The sequence below is a fragment of the Elephas maximus genome, chromosome 6 (assembly GCF_024166365.1).
Source record: "Elephas maximus indicus isolate mEleMax1 chromosome 6, mEleMax1 primary haplotype, whole genome shotgun sequence".
Lineage (NCBI taxonomy): Eukaryota > Metazoa > Chordata > Mammalia > Proboscidea > Elephantidae > Elephas > Elephas maximus.
Window position 1 is genome coordinate 118,386,466 of NC_064824.1, and position 19,752 is coordinate 118,406,217.

The window sequence follows — 19,752 nt, forward strand, 5'->3', positions numbered from 1 at the left end:
AAGATTGCAGAAGAAAAACTAGATAACTGGGAGCTCCTAAAAATCAAACATCTATGCTCATCCAAAGAATTCACCAAAAGAGTAAAAAGACTACCTACAGACTGGGAAAAAGTTTTTAGCTATGACATTTCCGATCAGTGACCAATCTCTAAAATCTACATGATACTGCAAAAACTCAACTACAAAAAGACAAATAACCCAATTAAAAAATGGGCAAAAGATATGAATAGACACTTCACTAAAGAAGACATTCAGGTAGCTAACAGATACATGAGGAAATGTTCACGATCATTAGCCATTAGCGAAATGCAGATCAAAACTACAATGAGATTTCATCTTGCTCCAACGAGACTGGCATTAATCCAAAAAACACAAAATAATAAATGTTGGAGAGGCTGTGGAGAGATTGGAACACTTACACACTGCTGGTGGGAATGTCAAATGGTACAACCACTTTGGAAATCAATTTGGTGCTTCCTTTAAAAGCTAGAAATAGAATACGATCCAGCAATCCCACTCCTCGGAATATATCCTAGAGAAAAAAGAACCTTTACACGAACAGCTATATGCATACTCATGTTCATTGCAGCACTGTTTACAATAGCAAAAAGATGGAAGCAACCAAGGTGCCCATGAATGGATGAATGGATAAATAAATTATGGTATATTCACACAATGGAATATTACACATCAATAAAGAACAGTGAGGAATCTGTGAAACATTTCATAACATGGAGGAACCTGGAAGGCATTATGCTGAGTGAAATTAGTCAGTTGCAAATATTGTATAAGACCACTATTATAAGAACTTGAGAAATAGTTTAAACTGAGAAGAAACCATTCTTTTGTGGTTACGAGAGGGGGGAGGGAGGAAGGGTGGGAGAGGGGTATTCACTAATTAGTAGATAAGAACTACTTTAGGTGAACTGAAAGACAACACACAATACAGGGGAGGTCAGCACAACTGGACTACACCAAAAGCAAAGAAGTTTCCTGAATAAACTGAATGCTTCGAAGGTGAGTGTAGCAGGGGCAGGGGTTTGGGGACCATGGTTGCAGGGGACATCTAAGTCAATTGGCATAATAAAATCTATCAAGAAAACATTCTGCATGCCACTTTGAAGAGTGGCGTCTGGGGTCTTAAATGCTAGCCAGTAGTCATCTAAGATGCCATCAATGAGTCTCAACCCACCTGGATCAAAGGAGAATGAAGAACACCAAGGACACAAGGCGATTATGAGCCCAAGAGACAGAAAGGGCCACATGAACCAGAAACTACATCATCCTGAGACCAGAAGAACTAGGTGGTGCCCGGCTACAACCGATGACTGCCCTGACAGGGAGCATAACAGAGAACCCCTGAGGGAGCAGGAGAACAGTGGGATGCAGACCCCAAATTCTCATAAAAAGACCAGACTTAATGGTCTGACTGAGACTAGAAGGACCCCAGTGGTCATGGCCCTCAGACCTTCTGCTGGCCCGGGACAGGAACCATTCCTGAAGCCAACTCTTCAGACATGGATTGGACTGGACAATGGGTTGGAGAGGGATGCTGGTGAGGAGTGAGCTTCTTGGATCAGGTGGACACTTGAGACTATGTTGGCATCTCCTGCCTGGAGGGGAGATGAGAGGGCAGAGGGGGTTAGAAGCTGGCAAATGGGCATGAAAAGAGAGAGTGGAGGGAGGGAGCGGGCTGTCTCATTAGGGGGAGAGTAATTGTGAGTATGTAGCAAGGTATATACAAGTTTTTGTGTGAGAGACTGACTTGATTTGTAAACTTTCACTTAAAGCACAATAAAAATTATTAAAAAAAACTTTTTGAGCAGTTAGATGATGTGAATTTTGAAAGCCTAATTTGGCAGCAATATTTTTTTGTTTTATGTTAAAGAGAAGAGAGGGAGGGAGACCAGTTGGGAGACCATTGTAATAGTCTTACCTTACTGATTGCCATCAGGTCCCTTCCAGCTCATGGTGACCCCATGTATGTTAGAGCAGAATTCTGCTCCTAAGGGTTTCCAAGGGCTGGTTTTTTGGAAGTAGATCAGCAGGACTTTCTTCCAAGGTAACTCTGGGTAGACTTGAAACTTTTGTTGAGCAGCCGAGCAGAGCATGTTAACCGTTTATACCACCCAGGGACTCCTGTAACAGTCTAAGAAGGAGATAATGAAGACAAGGACTGGAGTGTGGGGTAGATCGAGGTTTTGTGTGCTCTGAAACTTATCTAGTTTTGGAGGCCTCTTTAACAGGGTAGGTCAATGAATACAAAATTATGAGCACAAAATTAGGAACAGGTCCTTGGAAGAGGTCTATGGAAGTGAAGGGCCCTGAAGCTTAAACTTCATTAGCTTCACAGCAAATCCATCTGTTCCAGGGGGGTGCAGTGACAACAGCTACCACCTGTCTGGATGTTCATTATATGTATGACACTGTCCTGTTTGCTTTATATTTGTTGTCTTATCTCTTTTGTTTGAGGAAACTCTAGCAGTTACAATAGACAAACCACAAAATCCTAGGGACTCGACACAGGGTGTGTGAAAGAGGTGCACGTTGATTGATACGTATAGCTCTCCCCCAAGGAGACAGAAACCCAGGCCTCTCTCATCTTGTGGCTCTGCCATCTTTAGCATGTGGTCTCCAAGGTCACTGTGCTTATGTACAACAAGCTGATAGAGGGAGGAAGAGAGTAGAGAACTACAGGTGAATGTTTTTATGGGCCACATCTGGAATCAGCATATGCCATTTCCACTCACATTCCATTGGTTAGAACTCAGGCACATAGGTAGACCTAAAGCAAAGGATGCTGGGAAGTGTAGTCTGATTGTATGCCCAGGATGAAAAGGAAATGGGTTTGGAGATTGACTGGCCAGTCTTGGCCATATCTCATAACTACCCTTTGGGATATAGGTGGCATGTGAAATGAAATAATTTGTCTCAGAACATAAAACTAGAAAGTAACATATACTTACTTATATATTTACAAAAGAAAATCTAGTGAAAGTAACTCACAGTTGTAAAAATACAACTGTATATAAATGTGTAAGTGTCAAAAAGAACAGCCCCCATTTTTTCCCCTCTCCCAAACCCAGACCCCAGAGGAGAGCAGAGCGCTAGCCCTGCGTGGAGGATCCTCATGACTTCATCTGTGGCATCATCCCATCTTCCAAGGTGGCTTCACAGACTTGAGTGAAGTGAGGATTCGTACTGGCTGTATTAGATTCCTGGGGGCTGCTGTAACAAAATGCCACCAACTGGGTGCTCTGTAAGAGCAGAAGTTTATTATCTCACAGTTCAGCGGGCCAGAAGTCTAAATCAACTTGTTGACCAGGGCATGTTCTCTCCAAAGTCTCTAGGGAAAGATCCTTTCTTGCCTCTGCCATCTCCTGGTAGCCACTGGTATTTCTTGGCTTGTAGATGCATCTTCACATGGCTATCCTTCCTCTGACTTCTTCTTTGTGTCTCTTCTCCTCTTTAGTAAGGACGTCACTCAGATTGGATTAGGATCCACCCTACTCCATTATGACCTTGTATTCACTTAACTGATAACATTTTCAAAGACCCTTGTCTTAGTCATCTAGTGCTGCCATAACAGAAATACCACGAGTGGATGGCTTTAACAAAGAGAAATTTATTTTCTCACAGTCTAGTAGGTTACAAGTCCAAATTCAGGGCGTCAGCTCCAGGGGAAGGCTTTCTGTCTCTGTCAACTCTGGTGGAAGGTCCTCGTCCTCACATTTCCCCTGGTCAAGGAGCTTCTAAGGCACGGGGACTTCGTGCCCAAAGGATAGGCTCTGCTCCTGGTGCTGCTTCCCTGGTGGTGTGAGGTCCCCAACTCTCTGCTTGCTTCCCTTTCCTTTTTTCTCTTGAGAGATAAAAGGTGTTGCAGGCCACACCCCAGGGAAACTCGCTTTACCTTGGATCAGGGAGGTGACCTGAGTAAGGGTGGTGTTACAATCCCACCCCAATCCTCTCAACATAAAATTACAGTCATAAAATGGAGGACAACCATACAATACTGGGAGTCATAGCCTAAGTTAATACACACATTTCTTGGGGGACATAATTCAATCCATAACAACCCTATTTCCAAACAAGGTCATGCTTACAGGTACCAGGGGTTAGGACTTCAACATATCTTTTTGGGGACACAATTTAATCCATAACACTGCTGTTCAGATAAAGAACTGTATAGGCAGTAAGTCTCCTCCTTGGTATAAAAGTCACCTTTCATGTCCCGTGGTTGCCCTGGCTGGGAAGTTACACTGATTTCTACACCAGAGAACCTAATAACTTTTCCATTTCTGACCTGTGTTTATATGGTGACAACTGATTGAACCTCAGACAGGGTCAGAAGGTTAGAAAAGCATCAGATCATTATGATTGAAATTAGTTGAGTATCAGCTGGAGGAACAACCTAGACACGCTCTCAGAAACAGTAATCAGTGTTATTTTTTTAATGTCAGTGGCCTGTTTTAATTTTCTTTGCTAAATAGACATGACTTTGAAAGTAATTCCAACTTTGATATGACAATGTTGTTTTGACTCCTTTGGTTTCCCCCTTATACTGGAAAATATTGATTCTAACTCAGCCCTGCTTAATCCTGGGCAATTTTAGGTTATTTTCTCATTTTAGGCAAAGAGGTAAATTGAGTTGGATTATCGTCTAGTGATCTTTTCTGGGAATAGTTCTTCTAAGCACAGGAAAACCCCTCAGGTTTGCTCTCCCTGACATTTGGCAAGACTCTCCTTTGTTTTCTGCTGTATGATTCTCCTGGGTGTCTCTTATCTCCCAGGAACAGCCGCCTTGTTGAAGTACTATTGCTTTGTTAGAAAATAGGTTTTAATTCTCTTAAGCTGAAATATTTCCCTCATTTGCTTTTCTTTCACTCAGCAAACATTTGTCAGATGTCTTTGAGTGCCAGGTCTCCAGGGTACCAAAATGAATAAGAGAGTCTCTGCCCTTCACAAACCGAGGGTCTGGTGGGCTTGGTCGCATTGTGAAGAGAACTTGTACTGTGTGTTGTGGGAAGCCTGGTTGTCATATCATATAATCCTGACATTCTTAGAAGTCTAAAAGGCATCTTCCTAGCCATATACATAAATGTAAATAATTTTCATTATTATAAAAGGTAGTTGAACAGGAAGCGAAGAAGGCATCTCTGGAAAACAGTTTATACTCAAAAACAACATGGAGCAAATCATTGCTTTAGTTACTTTATTAGGTGGGAGCCCTTTTTCAGTAAATTAGTGGAATACATTAGGAAGATAACAACTATCTTTTGGACACAAAGATTTTCATCTAGAACCTGATAGGGAGTAGTCTATATTCTGCCTTTTTCTTTTCTCTCTCTCTCCCTTCCTTCTTTCTTCCTTCCTTCTTCCCTTCCCTCCTTCCTCCCTGCCTCTCTCCTTCCACCCCCCCTTTCTTTCTCTCTGCTTCTTTATTTGTCCATTTAAGATTTATTGAAACTCTACCATATTTATGGTGGTTTATACCCAGGATATTCCAGCATAGACCCAATTTTATATGCTTTCATTCTTCCAAATTAACCCACAGAATGAAAAAAAGATCCTTGCTAGAGCTTGGGTTTCTCTCCTTGGCTTGGAGAATATGGTGCCTGTGTTTCAAGGTTCAGGGACAGGCCCCTGTGGGAGGGTGTGGGGATATACCGGTAAATAGGGCTCAGCCCCTGTTACCATTCAGCAGGACAGAGAAGGCAGAAAATCTAAATCTCTGTAAGCAAGGCACTATTTGGTGAGTACAGGTCACATCCCTCATTGAGTTTCTCCAGCCAGTGTTTCAGGAGTAATGTGAAAAGTTGAGAGGTTACTTCATCTGCCTGGTTTTATCTCTGCACATTTTTGTTCAAAACAACCCTTCTAGCCAATACGTTGCCCAAGGATTGGCTTTTTGTTGGCACAAAAAAATCGAGTCACTCTGTTCAGCGGGGGGAATTTCTGACTTTTTTTTTGTGTACACTGCAGGGGTGGCAATCTGTGGCCACCTGTTTTTGTGTGGCCCATAGTCTGAGAACGAATTTTACATTTTTAAATGGCTAGGAAAAAAAAAAATCAAAAGAAAAATATTTCATGACACGAGAAAATTATGGAATTCGAATTTCCATGTCCATAAATAAAGTTTTATTGGAACACAGCCATGCTCATTCAATTACATATTGTCCGTGGCTGCTTTTGCTGCAATGGTAGAATCAAGCAGTTGTGATAGAGACCATATGGCCTAGAAGCAAAGCTGAAAATATTTACCATCTGGCCCTTTAAGAGAGTTTGCTGACCCCTGGTATATTGTTTTAATAGCTAGTGGAGAAGACTTAAAAAAGGCCATTTTAACACCTGGCTCCAGAATGCCTTCTGGGGAGAGACTTGTCATTGTTAAGAAAAATCCCTGGATGGGCCAGTTGCTTTGCATAAAACTGGAGGCTGCCCAGTCCCCACCTTGAAATAAAGGTACCCATTGCCATCAAGTCAATTCTGACTCTAGTGACCCTATTAAAAAAAAAACCAAACCCATTGCCGTCAAGTTGATTCTGACTCATAGTGACCCTATAAAAAAAATGGTATAACTGCCTCACAGGTTTCCAAGGCTGTAATCTTTTAAAAAAATTTTTTTAAAATTGTACTTTAGTTGAAGGTTTACAGAACAAACTAGTTCCCATTAAACAGTTAGTACACATATTGTTTTCTGACATTGGTTAACAACCCCATGGCATATCAACACTCTCCCTTCTCAACGTTGGGTTCCCTGTTACTAGCTTTCCTGTCCCCTCCTGCCTTCTAGTCCTTGCCTCAGGGCTGGTGTGCCCCTTTAGTCTCGTTTTGTTTTATAGGCCTGTCCAATCTTTGGCTGGGGGGTGAACCTCAGAGGTGGCTTCATTACTGAGCTGAAAGGGTGTCCGGGGGCCATATTCTCCGGGTTTCTCCAGTCTCTGTCAGGCCAACACAAGGCTGTAATCTTTTTTTTAATAATTTTTATTGCTCTTTAAGTGAAAGTTTACAAATTAAGTCAGTCTCTCACACAAAAACTTATATGCACCTTGCTACATACTCCCAATTACTCTCCCCCTAATAAGACAGTCCACTCCCTCCCTCCACTCTCTCTTTTCGTGTCCATTTCACCAGCTTCTAACCTCCTCCACCCTCTCATCTCCCTTCCAGGCAGGAGAAGCCAACATAGTCTCAAATGTCCACCTGATCCAAGAAGCTCACTCCTCACCAGCATCCCTCTCCAACCCATTGTCCAGTCCAATCCATGTCTGAAGAGGTGGCTTCGGGAACGGTTCCTGTCCTGGGCCAACAGGAGGTCTGGGGGCCATGACCACCAGGATCCTTCCAGTCTCAGTCAGACCATTAATTCTGGTCTTTTTATGAGAATTTGGGGTCTGCATCCCACTGTTCTCCTGCTCCCTCAGGGGTTCTCTGTTGTGTTCCCTGTCAGGGCAGTCATTGGTTGTAGCCAGGCACCACCTAGTTCTTCTGGTCTCAGGATGATGTAGTCGCTGGTTCATGTGGCCCTTTCTGTCTCTTGGGCTCGTAATTACCTTGTGTCCTTCATTCTCCTTTGATCCAGGTGGGTTGAGACTCATTGATGCATCTTAGATGGCCGCTTACAAGGTTATAATTTTTATGGAGCCTTGGAGTGGCCGGTGGGTTCGCACTGCTGACCTTTCAATTCGCAGCTGAGCACTTAACCACTGTGCCACCAGGGCTCCTTTGATAAAATGAATAAAAATATATAAAGCAGTACAGAGCCTGGTGCATATAATAAACTCAGTCTCTCCTAGCTATGAATTATTATTAATATTATCATATCATTATTATATTTATAGGCTATTAAAGAATTAAATAGGGGCAGTGATGTTTTGGTGGTAGAATCCTCACCTTATATGTGGGAGACCTGGGTTCAATTTCCTGGCCAATGCACTCATGTGCAGCTCTCACCCATTTGTCAGTGAAAGCTTGCACGTTGCTATGATGCTAAACAGGTTTTAACAGAACTTTTAGACTAAGATGGGCTAGGAAGAATGGCCTGAATATCTCCTTTTGAAAATCAGCCAATGAAAACCCTATGGATCAGAAGAAGAAATGGGTTAGTGGTATGATGTGAGGTACAATATTTAAAAAGACTAGTTATAGTAATGGCTGTTAGATTGGTTTTTCAAGAAAGTGAGGAATTCCTAGGGATCAAGTGTCTTTTACCTCATATAACATTGCCGAGGGGACACTAAATGAGGATTTTTAACAATGATGAGTAGTTCAGCCCTTTTATCCTCCAGCAGAGATTTTTTTCATCAGTTATTAATTTGGAACAAACTCTGCTGATGAAGCTGCTTTTGAACCATGAGTTAAATTAAATGGCAGATACCTTTTTGTTTGTGAATACACCTACTTCTCATTTATTGACAGAATTAGGTTTCAAAGACCAGATTGTTATGCAAAAACCAACGTTATGCCAAAATGGAGGATGACCACATCAGATTACAAAATGGGGGATGACTACATCATTACATAACTGCCAAACCACTGAGAATCATGTCCCAGTCAAGCTGACAGATAACCTTAACCATCACAGTCAGCATTACTCTCGCCTCACACCTCAGCATTTGTTACTGCTAGGCGTACGTCATTAATGCACAAAATTGTCGTAAATGCGAAATGTCTGATGAGACAGTCGATAAATGAGGAGAAGGTATAGTTGTTAAGAGCCTGGATTCTGAAGTCAGAATGACCAGATTAAAATCTTGGCTCTGCCATTTATTAACAGTGACCTCAGGCAAGTTACTTCATCTATCTGTGCCTCGATTTCCTCAGCTGTGAATCAGGAATAATGATAATACCTATTTGTGGTAGCCTACCTGGGCCCCGATGATCCCCACCTACTGATATTCATACCCTTCGGTAGTCTTCTTCCACATTGGTCTTTGTGATCTACAGCATATGACAGAAGTGATGGTATGTCACTTCCAATATTAGGCTGTAAAAGATGCCGTGGCTTCAATTTTTGTTCTGTCTCTGTCTCTCTCTTTCTCGCTCTCTTGGATCACTTGTTCTGGGGGAAGCCAGATGTCAAGTAGCCAGAACATTCAGGCAGCCTATGAAGAAGCTCACAGAGTGAGAAACTGAGGCCCGCCAACAACCATATGCGTGAGCTTGGAAGTGGTTCCTGCAGCCCGAGGACCGTGGCCCTGCTGACAGTTTGAATGCACTCTCATGAGAGACCCTGAGCCAGAACTACTAGGCTAAGCCACTTTTGAATTCTTGACCCACAGAAACTGTGCGATAATAAATCTTTGTTGTTTTAAGCTAATAGATTTTGGGGCAATTTGTTACACGGCATTGATAACTAATACAGTACTTCATAGGGTTGTTAGGAGCCCTGATGGCACAGTGGTTAAGCGCTTGGCTGCTAATCGAAAGGTCAGTAGTTTGAACTCAGTCACTGCACGGGAGAAAGATGTAGCAGTCTGCTTCCGTATAGATTTACAGCCTTGGAAACCCTGTGGGGTAGTTCTACTCTACCTTGTTATGAATCAGAACCAACTCGATGGCAGTGGGTTTGGTTTTTTGGTTTATAGGATTGTTAATATTTATAAAGATCTAGAATAATACCTGTAGCATAGTAAACAACATTAACAAAACAAAACCAAACCAGCCCCGTTGCCGTTGAGTTCATTCTGACCCATGGTGACCCCATGTATGCCTGAGCAGAACTGTGCTCCACCAGGTTTTCAGTGGCTTGTTTTTCAGAAGTAGATCACCAGGCCTTTTTCTTCTGAGACATCTCTGGTTAGGTTTGAACTGCCAACGTTTAGGTTAGTAGTCGAGTGCTTAACCATTTGCACCCCAGGGACTCCTAAAGACCGTATTAAAAAAATAAATTCACATATAAATACATACTTAACTGGGAGGATTCAGGTAGAGGAAAGAAGCCCTTCTGCTTAATCAAAACCCAGGTGATCTAGCACTGGCTGTTTCAAAGTCAAAAGCTTCTGCTTTTTTGAAGCCAATCTCAGTTGTTTTCATAACAATCTGAAATAAGGAGGAGACCCTCATTTATATTTTCCTGGGAAGAGCAGGGAGATTGAGATGGTTTAAGTGCCAAAGAAATTAAAAGTCATTTTGGTTTTTCAATTCATTACTTCTGGAAAAAATTTTGAGCCCGGCTTCATTACTACTGCTCCATTTTAGTGCTGATGATAATTGCAAAGGCAGTATTTTCAATTAGAATGTATAAGACCACATGTAATTAACCTGTACAGAAGGGCTGAGACTTCATATTAGACTATTAAATCAATCCCAGCAGAATCACTAAGGCTGAGCAACTGAATTGACAATATTGTATGCGCAGAGTAAAGTAGCTTGATGCTAATTACTATCAACGAGAATTTAGCACACTCCTCAGATGTAGTTATAATGGCAGACTCTCTCCTCTGGCCCGTAACCCACTCAAAGCTGAGAATGCAAATTCGTTCAGATTGAATACTCAAAACTACCTAAAGTTTAAGGCAAGAGAGGATTTTTCTGCCATTCTGTGAGCGTGATGACCGTAAGGAAAGGGGACTCTCAAACCCTCTGAGGCCCGTGACTCTTGGTACACTTAGCTTGTGTGCATGTTTAGGGATCCTAGTGAAAAGTCCTGGGAAGAGTCTGGTTGTAGTACTTCCTGATGTCATGGGCATGAGCCACTCCTGCTAACGCTTGTCTATATGTACCACCTTTTCACACAACCCTTTTCCCAAACTCATCTCTATTCTTATTTCTTCTTGTTTCTACCCAGCAACATCTATTTTCTCTGTTTATTCTTCTCCCTTTTCACTGAATCAGCCAAGCAACCAGTGGATCTACTGGGTCTACTATCAGTTCCAGTCAAGCCAACTCTGACTCATGGTGACCCCATGTGTATCAGGGTAGAACTGTACTCCATAAGGTCTTGAATGACCAATTTTTCAGAAGTAGACCACTAACTAGGCTTTTCTTCCCAGGTGCCTCTTGGGGGACTTCAACGCCAACCTTTCTGTTAGCAGCCGAGCACATTAACTGCTCACACCACCCAGGGACTCCATCTACTGGATATCCAACAAATATAACAATAGGCAAATAATAGCTTACATTTAATGAGCCTGGGGCAAAGAATGCAAGCTCTCTATGAGAATACAGTCTCTGATTCCCCTAGAGTAATAAGATTGTAACCAGGTACATGGCTAAACTACATTTCCCAGACTCTCTTGCAATTAGGTATGACCAGGTCCTCTTCAAGGCAATGTGAGGGGAGGGGGATGTGTTCTACTTCCAGGTGGAGGTCTTTAAAAGAAGGCGTATATATCCTCTCTACCCCCCACCCTTTGCTGGCTGGATGCAAATGATGACGCGGCCCTAGAGCTACAAGATGGAGTGAGCCTGGGTTCCTGAACCACCACATGGCTTGGATTACTTGTAGTTGGGACACTCCCTCTCAGAATCCAGCTGCCATGCTGTAAGAAGCCCATACCACATGGAGAGGCCATCTATAGATGTCTGCTTCAGGCAATGGCCCCAGCTGAGCTCTCAGCCAACAGCCAGTATCAACTACCAGCCATCTTGATCATCTAGCCCAGCTGGGCCTTCAGATGGCTGCGGCCCCAGCCACCTTCTGACTGCAACGGCGTGAGAGATACCAAGTGAGAACCAACCAGCTGAGCCCTTCCCCAATTCTGGATCCATAAAATTGTGGACAAAATAAAATGGCTGCTTTAAATAACCAAGTTTTGGGGTAATTTATTATGTAGAACTGATCCTTAAGATTACCTCTGCAAACCCTTGTATCAATATGTTAAAATATGAGCTTTGGTTTAGGATTTTTTAAAAAATTATTTTATTTTTGGTGAAAATATACATGCAAAACATGCTCACATTTAACAATTTCCACACATATTGTTCAGTGACATTGGCTACATTCTTCACGTATCAACATTCTCGTTATTTTGGCTCCAGTTGTTTCTATAATTTAGACTCACTGATCCCTCAAATTCTCATCTATGCTTAAGGGTTACTACTGTCCATTTGATCTCATATATCATTTTTTTTTTAAAAAGCACAATACTTTAGGGTGGCATTCTTTACTTTTTCAGTTAACCTGTTCTTTGTTTAAAGATGAATTCAGGGGATAGTTTTTGTTCAAGGTTTGAAGAATGTCCCAGCGCAATAGTCTTGGGGGTTTCTCCAGCCTCAGTGGGTCCAGCAAGCCTAGATTGTTTGGGAATTTGTAGTTCCGTTCCACACTTTTTCCCTTTCTATCAGGATCCATCTATTGTGTCTCCAGTCACAACGTCTGGTACTGGTAGCCAGAGGTTTCAGGATTTTAGAGGGCATAGAGAGAACCGGTCCTTATGCTGCTTTGATGGTAGGTTACCCAGTACCACCCAGTGCTGTCGAGTCGATTGATGGTAGGTTACTTAGGACTAATTATTTTAGGAAAATGGTGCATTCCACGCATGGTGTTTAGACCAGAGTCTCAGATAATAAGAAAATATTACTTTACTTTGCCGAAGTCATTTGTATGGAGGTCTGGGTGCAGAGAATGCAAATTACTATTTCTCAACGAAGTTTACTGGTTCCTAAATGTTTTCTTGTTACTGTTTTTATGACATTTCACACATATTTGAGGCTTGGAAGGCTCAGATGTTAATGGGTGAAATCTAGTGGCCCCCGTTGCTTTGTATCCTCCATCGGTAAGAAAACAGCTCCATTAAAAGTGTTTAAAATGCCTTTTAATTATTTGCAGTTGGTCAAATCTACCTGAGGAATGTTGCATACCAGGGCCAAATTTAAGAAAAAAAAAAAAAATTGGAAAAGAAAAGAAAATCCCTACGTTTTTTAATGGAGGCTGACGTTACTGTTTTTAAAACTTGTCAGCCAAGACCCTGCTGAGTTTTGCTCTGTGGAATTTGTGCCATATTTAGTATATCATCTTGAAACCTCTCACGGAGCTTGGGGATTTGGAAGCAGACAAAAGAGAATCGCACCTGAAGCCCTCGGTTAGCCTGAAATTGCCAAGATGTTTGGGATTCGAAGTTTCCTTTCTTCATTTGTCTAAGGTTGAAAACTGAGATTTAGGGATTCAAAGAGATTATCACTCCAACAGAATTTATGTTCAGTTTTAAATAAACAAGTACACTTCAGGAAATGAATGAAACTTGTTGAGCTTTCATATTCTGTGGGCCCACACTTAATGTGATTTAAGATTTATTTGGCCTAACTCTCTCATCGGAGGCACGGTTATTACTGTGTTCTAACCGGCTGCTAAATTAGACAGCCCGTTCACGTGTGGCTTATTTAACATGTCCTCTGAGTGAGCAGGGTCACTGCAGATCTAGCATTTGGACTCAGGGACATGGGTCATGACTTAGGGGTTGTCTCAGATTGATTTATTGAGCCCCATCCTTCAATTTCCAGGTTGCACTGTGGTTTTATGGCTTTACACACGTTTCAGAAGACCAGCCCTCCTGCGTATTAATCCATGTGGGGATGAGAGCAAAGCACACAGAATGGAGCAGCTGAAATGGGGATGGGAATGTGGAGTTCTGGTTTTATTGCTCCAAAGCTCTCCAGGACAGCAGAGGGTACATACAGCGAACAAGCTAACTTGGTGAAGTTTGTCTTCTAACCCCTTCAGGAATCTGCTGTGATTGTTAGCTGCTGTCAAGTCAAGCCCCGACTCAGGGTGACCCCACGCACACCGAAACAAAACGCTGCCCTGTCCTGTGCCATCTCCTCCACTAGTTGCGGATTGGGCCATTGTGAACCGTAGGGTTTTCATTGACTGATTTTTGGAAATAGATCACCAGGCCTTTCTACCTAGTCTGCCTTAGTCCGGAAGCTCTCTGAAACCGCTTCAGTATTATAGCAACATGCAAGTCTCTGCTGACAGGTGGGTGGTGGCTGCTAAACATGAGGTACATTGGCCAGGCATTGAACCTGGGTCTCTCTCGTGGGAGGTGAGAATTTTACCACTGAACCACCAACGCCGCAGGTCTTCAGGAGCCTACTAATACCTTTTTGCTTTTCTTTAGCATTTTTTTTCCCTTCTTGTAGTCCCTCTGGGTTAGACTAACAACGGTCTGGCTTTGAGAATGGACACTTAGATATGTCTTATGCAAACTACACTTTAAAGCCTCTAGCTTCAAGAATAGAGGTCTCAGCAAAAAGATCCAAGCCGATACCAGGTTTGGCTTCCCAGTGGGAGAGACGCTCAGACAGTGATGATGGTTAACAGCCTGTCCAGGTGGAGAGCCTACAGGTTGGGGGAAGCCTTGAAGCTGGGATTTCTTAGACTCCTGGGTCCCCAGTCACATCTTCTAAAATACTGGTCTTATTATTTGGTTGAGACAATCGCCTTTAGGAAGCCATGTCACCTGGGATTTATTATTATGGTACTGGATGCAAGATCATGTCATGTTGAGAGGGTCACACTCTTGCATTAGCCACAGGCTGTGCTATAAGGAGCCCGGGTGGTGCAATGGTTAAACGCTTGGCTGCTAACAGAAGGGTCAGCAGTTTGAACCCACCCAGCGGCTCTGCAGGAGTAAAGACCTGGTGATCTGCTCCTGTAGACATTACAGCCTAGGAAGTCCTGTGGGGCAGTTCTACCCTGTAATGTAGAGTCACTGTAAGTCAGATTCAACTTGACAGTGAATAACAACAGCAACATAATGTAAGCAGGAGTCACAGGTGCCTGGGAGTGCGGTGGTTACATAACGATGGTCTGTGGGGACGCTCAGACCTTTACCTCCTGCTCATGAGGCCGGGAGGACTCAGCCCAGCAGGCTTGGTGTTGGCACACCACATCATCCTACCTCTTCCTACCTATTGGTCAACACCTTCTCAGGGGAAGAATCTGCATGAATGAATGAATGAATGAATTTGACAATATTCATGAAGAGCCTGTTATGTCCCAGGCACTGTGCTGGGCATGGGCCTATAGCCATGAGCAACATAGACATGATCTCCTTCCTCATGGAGCTTAGAGTTCAATGGAGGAGGTAGATATTTACATTCAGAGACACGACCCAGCATAGACTGTTAGTTAGTTGTTAGTTGCCATCAAGTCGGCGCTGACTCACTGAGACCTTTACCTATAACAGAACGAAACATAGCCCAGTCCCACGACTTCTTCATGATTGTTGGCATGTTTGAGTCTATTGTGTAGTGTCTGCCAGCCTAGGGGGCTCATCTTCCAGCATGATATGGGACAATATTCTGTTGTGATCCATAGGATTTTCAATGACTAATTTTTGGAAGTGGATCACCAGTCCTTTCTTCCTAGTCTGTCTTAGTCTGGAAGTTCTGCTGAAACCTGTCCACCATCGATGACTCTGCTTGTATTTGAAATACTGGCGTTGTAACTTCCAGCATCATAGCAACATACAGCCATCACCCACGACAAACTGACAGATGGGTGGTGGATTGTGAAGGGGGATGAAAGACATGTATAGCGGATCATGATCAAGACTCACGGGAGGGACTGACTTTGAACAGAGCGAACCAGAAGGCATTTAACCCTCAGGCCTGAGGCATCAGAAGGCACCATCTCGGAGAAAAGGGGTCTGGGGGTGGGGGAAGGGGCAGGGTGAGCTTAGGCAGTAGTGGTTTGCACTTGACAGTGAATGTTTTGAAGGCAATTTAGTACGTTTGCCTGGTATCTTTACCATCTGAGCCTTAGCTCTGATGGGGAATGAAAGGCCTTGTCCTGTGTAAAAGGATTTCCAGGCCCAGCGGACTGTGGGCAGGTGTTTATTTTGGGGCTGCTGGCCCTTGCTGATCACACCTGCTCTCACATTTGCAGGCAAGTTTAACCCAGGGGGTCTCTGGAAGTTTGACGTGCAGCCCAGACCCTGCCGCCTGCTTTCTCCCACTCTACTGGAGAAAGGAGCTGAGGAGCTTTGGAGTGAACCAGCCTGTGCAGGAAACGACATTGGATAGCGAGCAAGGCTGGAGTGGGAGGGGGCTCGGCCTGGGCCATCCTGTGATCCTGCAGCTGCAGAGCTGTGTGTGTGTGTGTGTGTGTGTGTGTGAGATGTAGAAGCCTCCAAGAGTGTGTGAGAACACTGGGAAGCAGGACTTTTCATCCCCACAGCTGCCTCTGGGTCCCCTGAAGTCACTTATTATGTTGTTGTTGTTAGGTGCCATCGAATCGGTTCCCACTCATAGCCACTCTGTGCACAACAGAACGAAACACTGCCTGGTCATGTGCCGTCCTCACAACTGTTGTTATGTTTGAGCCTATTGCTGCAGCCACTGTGTCAATCCATCTTGTTGAGGGTCTTCCTCTTTTTTGCTGGCCCTCTACTTGATCAAACCTGATGTCCTTCTCCATGGACTGATCCCTCCTGACAACATGTCCAAAGCATGTGAGACATAGTCTCGCCATCCTTGCTTCCAAGGAGCATTCTGGTTGTACTTCTCCTAAGACAGATTTGTTCGTTCTTTTGGCGGTCCATAGTATACTCAATAATCTTTGCCAGCACCACAATTCGAAGGCATCAATTCTTCTTTGGTCTTATTCCTCGTCCAGCTTTCACATACATGAGGTGATTGAAAACACCATGGCTTGGGTCAGGTGCACCTTAGTCTTCAAGGTGACATCTTTGCTTTTCAACACTTTAAAGAGGTCTTTTGCAGCAGATTTACCCAATGAAATGCGTCTTTTGATTTCTTGACTGCTGCTTCCATGGATATTGATTATGAATCCAAGTAAAATGAAATCCTTGACAACTTCAATCTTTTTACCTTTTATCATGATGTTGCCTCTTGGTCCAGTTGTGAGGATTTTTGTTTTCTTTCTGTTGAAGTGTAATCCATACTGAAGGCTGTTGTTTTTGATCTTCATCAGCAAGTGCTTCAAGTCCTCTTCATTTTCAGCAAGAAATGTTGTCATCTGCATATTGCAGGTTATTGATGAACCTTCCTCCAATCCTGATGCCCTGTTCTTCATGTAGTCTAGCGTCTCTGATTATTTGCTCAGCATACAGATTGAATAGGCATAGTGAAAAGATACAACCCTGACGCACACCTTTCCTGACCACCCTGATGGCCTAGTGGTTAATAGTTCGACTGCCAAGCAAAAGGTCAGCAGTTTGAAACAACCAGCCACTCCTCGGAAACCCTATGGGCAGTTCTACCTCTTAATAGGGTCACTATGAGTCAGAATTGACTCGACGGCAATGGGTTGCTCTTTATACGGGACAATATTTTGTTGTGATTCATAGGGTTTTCATTGAATAATTTTGGAAGTAGATACCAGGCCTTGCTTCCTAATTAAAAAAACCCAAACCTACTGCTGTGGAGTCGATTCCAACTCATAGTGACCCCACAGGGTTTCCAAGGTTATAAATCTTTACAGAAGCAGGTGATCACATCTCTCTCCCACGGAGCCACTGGTGGTTTTGAACCGCCAACCTTTAGGTAAACAGTCCAGTGCTTTCGCCACTGCTCCTAAAAAACACAGGCAAACAAATACACTGTCTAAGAAAAGAGGTGGGGACTGTGCCTGTACTGTGCATGCGCCCATTAATCCAGTGAAGGTGGGACAGACACACTTTCTAAACTCTTCCAGCTCTTTTAAAATTTTAAGACAATTCTCCAAAGGCTCCATTTATCTGTTGGAAGGTCAATTTCTTTCAAAAGCGTTCCTACTGTCAAGGTTCTTTACACAGAATTTGCTGGAGGGAAGGGTATTCCTTATCCAACAAAAAAGTAAATCCACTGAAGTTTTTTTTTTTTTTTTCCCTTGTTCCTCAAGAGCACTTGAGACAACTCGACATCTATCTTTTTGTAATCTAGCACTGGGCTCCAGTGCCTCAAGTCCCTGATTACAGTGGCCTCTAACCCCTGGCTCACCCAGATCCCTCATGTCCCGGGTGAAGCACGTTTTCACTTGTTAGTCTGTCCTTTGGGGACTCACAGGACATCTTATTGTAAGTAATGTCAGATTAGGGAGAGTTTCCACCAACTGTAAATCAATGCCTTGCAGCTTTGGGAGTATTCCTTATTGTCTTTTCTCTTGGAATTATGCAGTTTGATCCCATGGGTACGGAGTTTAGTGAGATCTCATACTAGGAACTTATTGAGAGTAATCCCCAACCTAACTCATCTTTCTTGAACATCTTTGTCAGCAAAAAGAATAAAGTTTATTGATTTTTTTTCCCCCCAGTAAATGCATACGCCATCTAGTTCTCAGCCCAGTTTGGGAGAGAACAAAGTGTTAAAACCCTGGGTAGTGGCCATCCGTATTTGTCTCAGAAAGTTTCTGTGGCAGAGCTGAAAGGCACTGCTCCTGGGGTCCACAAACTCATCATTAAACTGCACAAGACTGGTGAGCACCTGCTCTGCTAGGCGCTGGGGTGTAGTACTGCTCAAGACACAGCCTCTGCCTTCCTTCAGGACAGTAAGGTCTGCCTTGGGATAGACAGATAAAGAATTAACAGTAGAGTGAAATGATAAGGGCTATGAGGGAGATGGGGACAGTGGTGGTTCAGCGGTGTAATTCTTGCCTTCCACGTGAACACTTGGGTTTGGTATCTGGCCAATGTACCTCACTCACAGCTACCACCTCTTTCAATGATGCTGACAGATTTCAGTGGAGCTTTCAGACTAAGATAGCCTAGGAAGAAAGGTCTGGCTATCTAACTCAGAAAATCAGACAATTAAAACCCTATGGATCACAGTGGTCTCACCAGCAACCGATCACGGAGATAGCATAGGACTGGGTAGGATTTCATTCCATTGTGCACGGGTTCACCATGAGTTGGGGGCTGACTTGGTGGCAGCTAACAACAATAAGGGAGGTATTTAATATTTTATCTGTCTGTCTATCTATCTATCTATAGCAGTTTGGGTGCTAACTGAAAGGAGGGCAGTTCAAACTCACCAGCCTCTCCATGGAAGAAAGAGGTAGCAGTCTGCTTTGGTAAAGATTACAGTGTTGGAAACCCTGTGTGGCAGTTCTACTCTGTCGTATAGGGTCACTATAAGTCAGAATTGACTAGACAGCAATGGGTTTAATAGGATCTATCTACCTACCTAAAGGGCAGTGGTTCTCAGCCATTTCTGCCCTCTAGCGGACATTTGGCAATGTCTGGAGACGTTTTTTGGTCATCACAACTGAGGGTGGGTGCTATTGGCTACGACCAGTAGGTAGATCTGCTAAACATCCTACAATGCGTGGACAGCCTGCCACAACAAAAAAATTATCTGATACCAAATGTCAAAAATGCCGAGGTTGAGAAACCCTGGTCTAGGGTGATATTTGAGCTGGGCCATAAAGATGACTGAGGTCTGTTGAAACCAAAAAAACAAACCTGTTGCTGTCGAGTCAATTCCAACTCAGCGCCGAAGTCTGTCAGGAGGCAGCAAATAAAGAAGGCCATTCTGCTCAAAGCTTCACTCCATCACTAGCTTTGGGGACTCTAGAGGGGTCAAGGCTGGAGCTGAGGCTCTGGATTGGAGGTCAGCGTACAGTGATGGTGTCCTGGGTGACTTCAGAGTCAGCTCCAAGTGATTCCTATACCCATTGTGGCAAACCGGGGGTAGCTGGGCAGAGAATATTTTCTTCTTTTGGTGGCAGATCAAAGGAGAAAATTGAGGAGTTTGTCTTTTTTGGCCCTGAAGAAGGAGAGAGTAGGGCCACAATGAGTGAATTAACTGGGGCCTGTGAAAGGTTGGCAGTTCAAATCTACCCGGAGGCATCTCAGAGAAAGGTCTGGA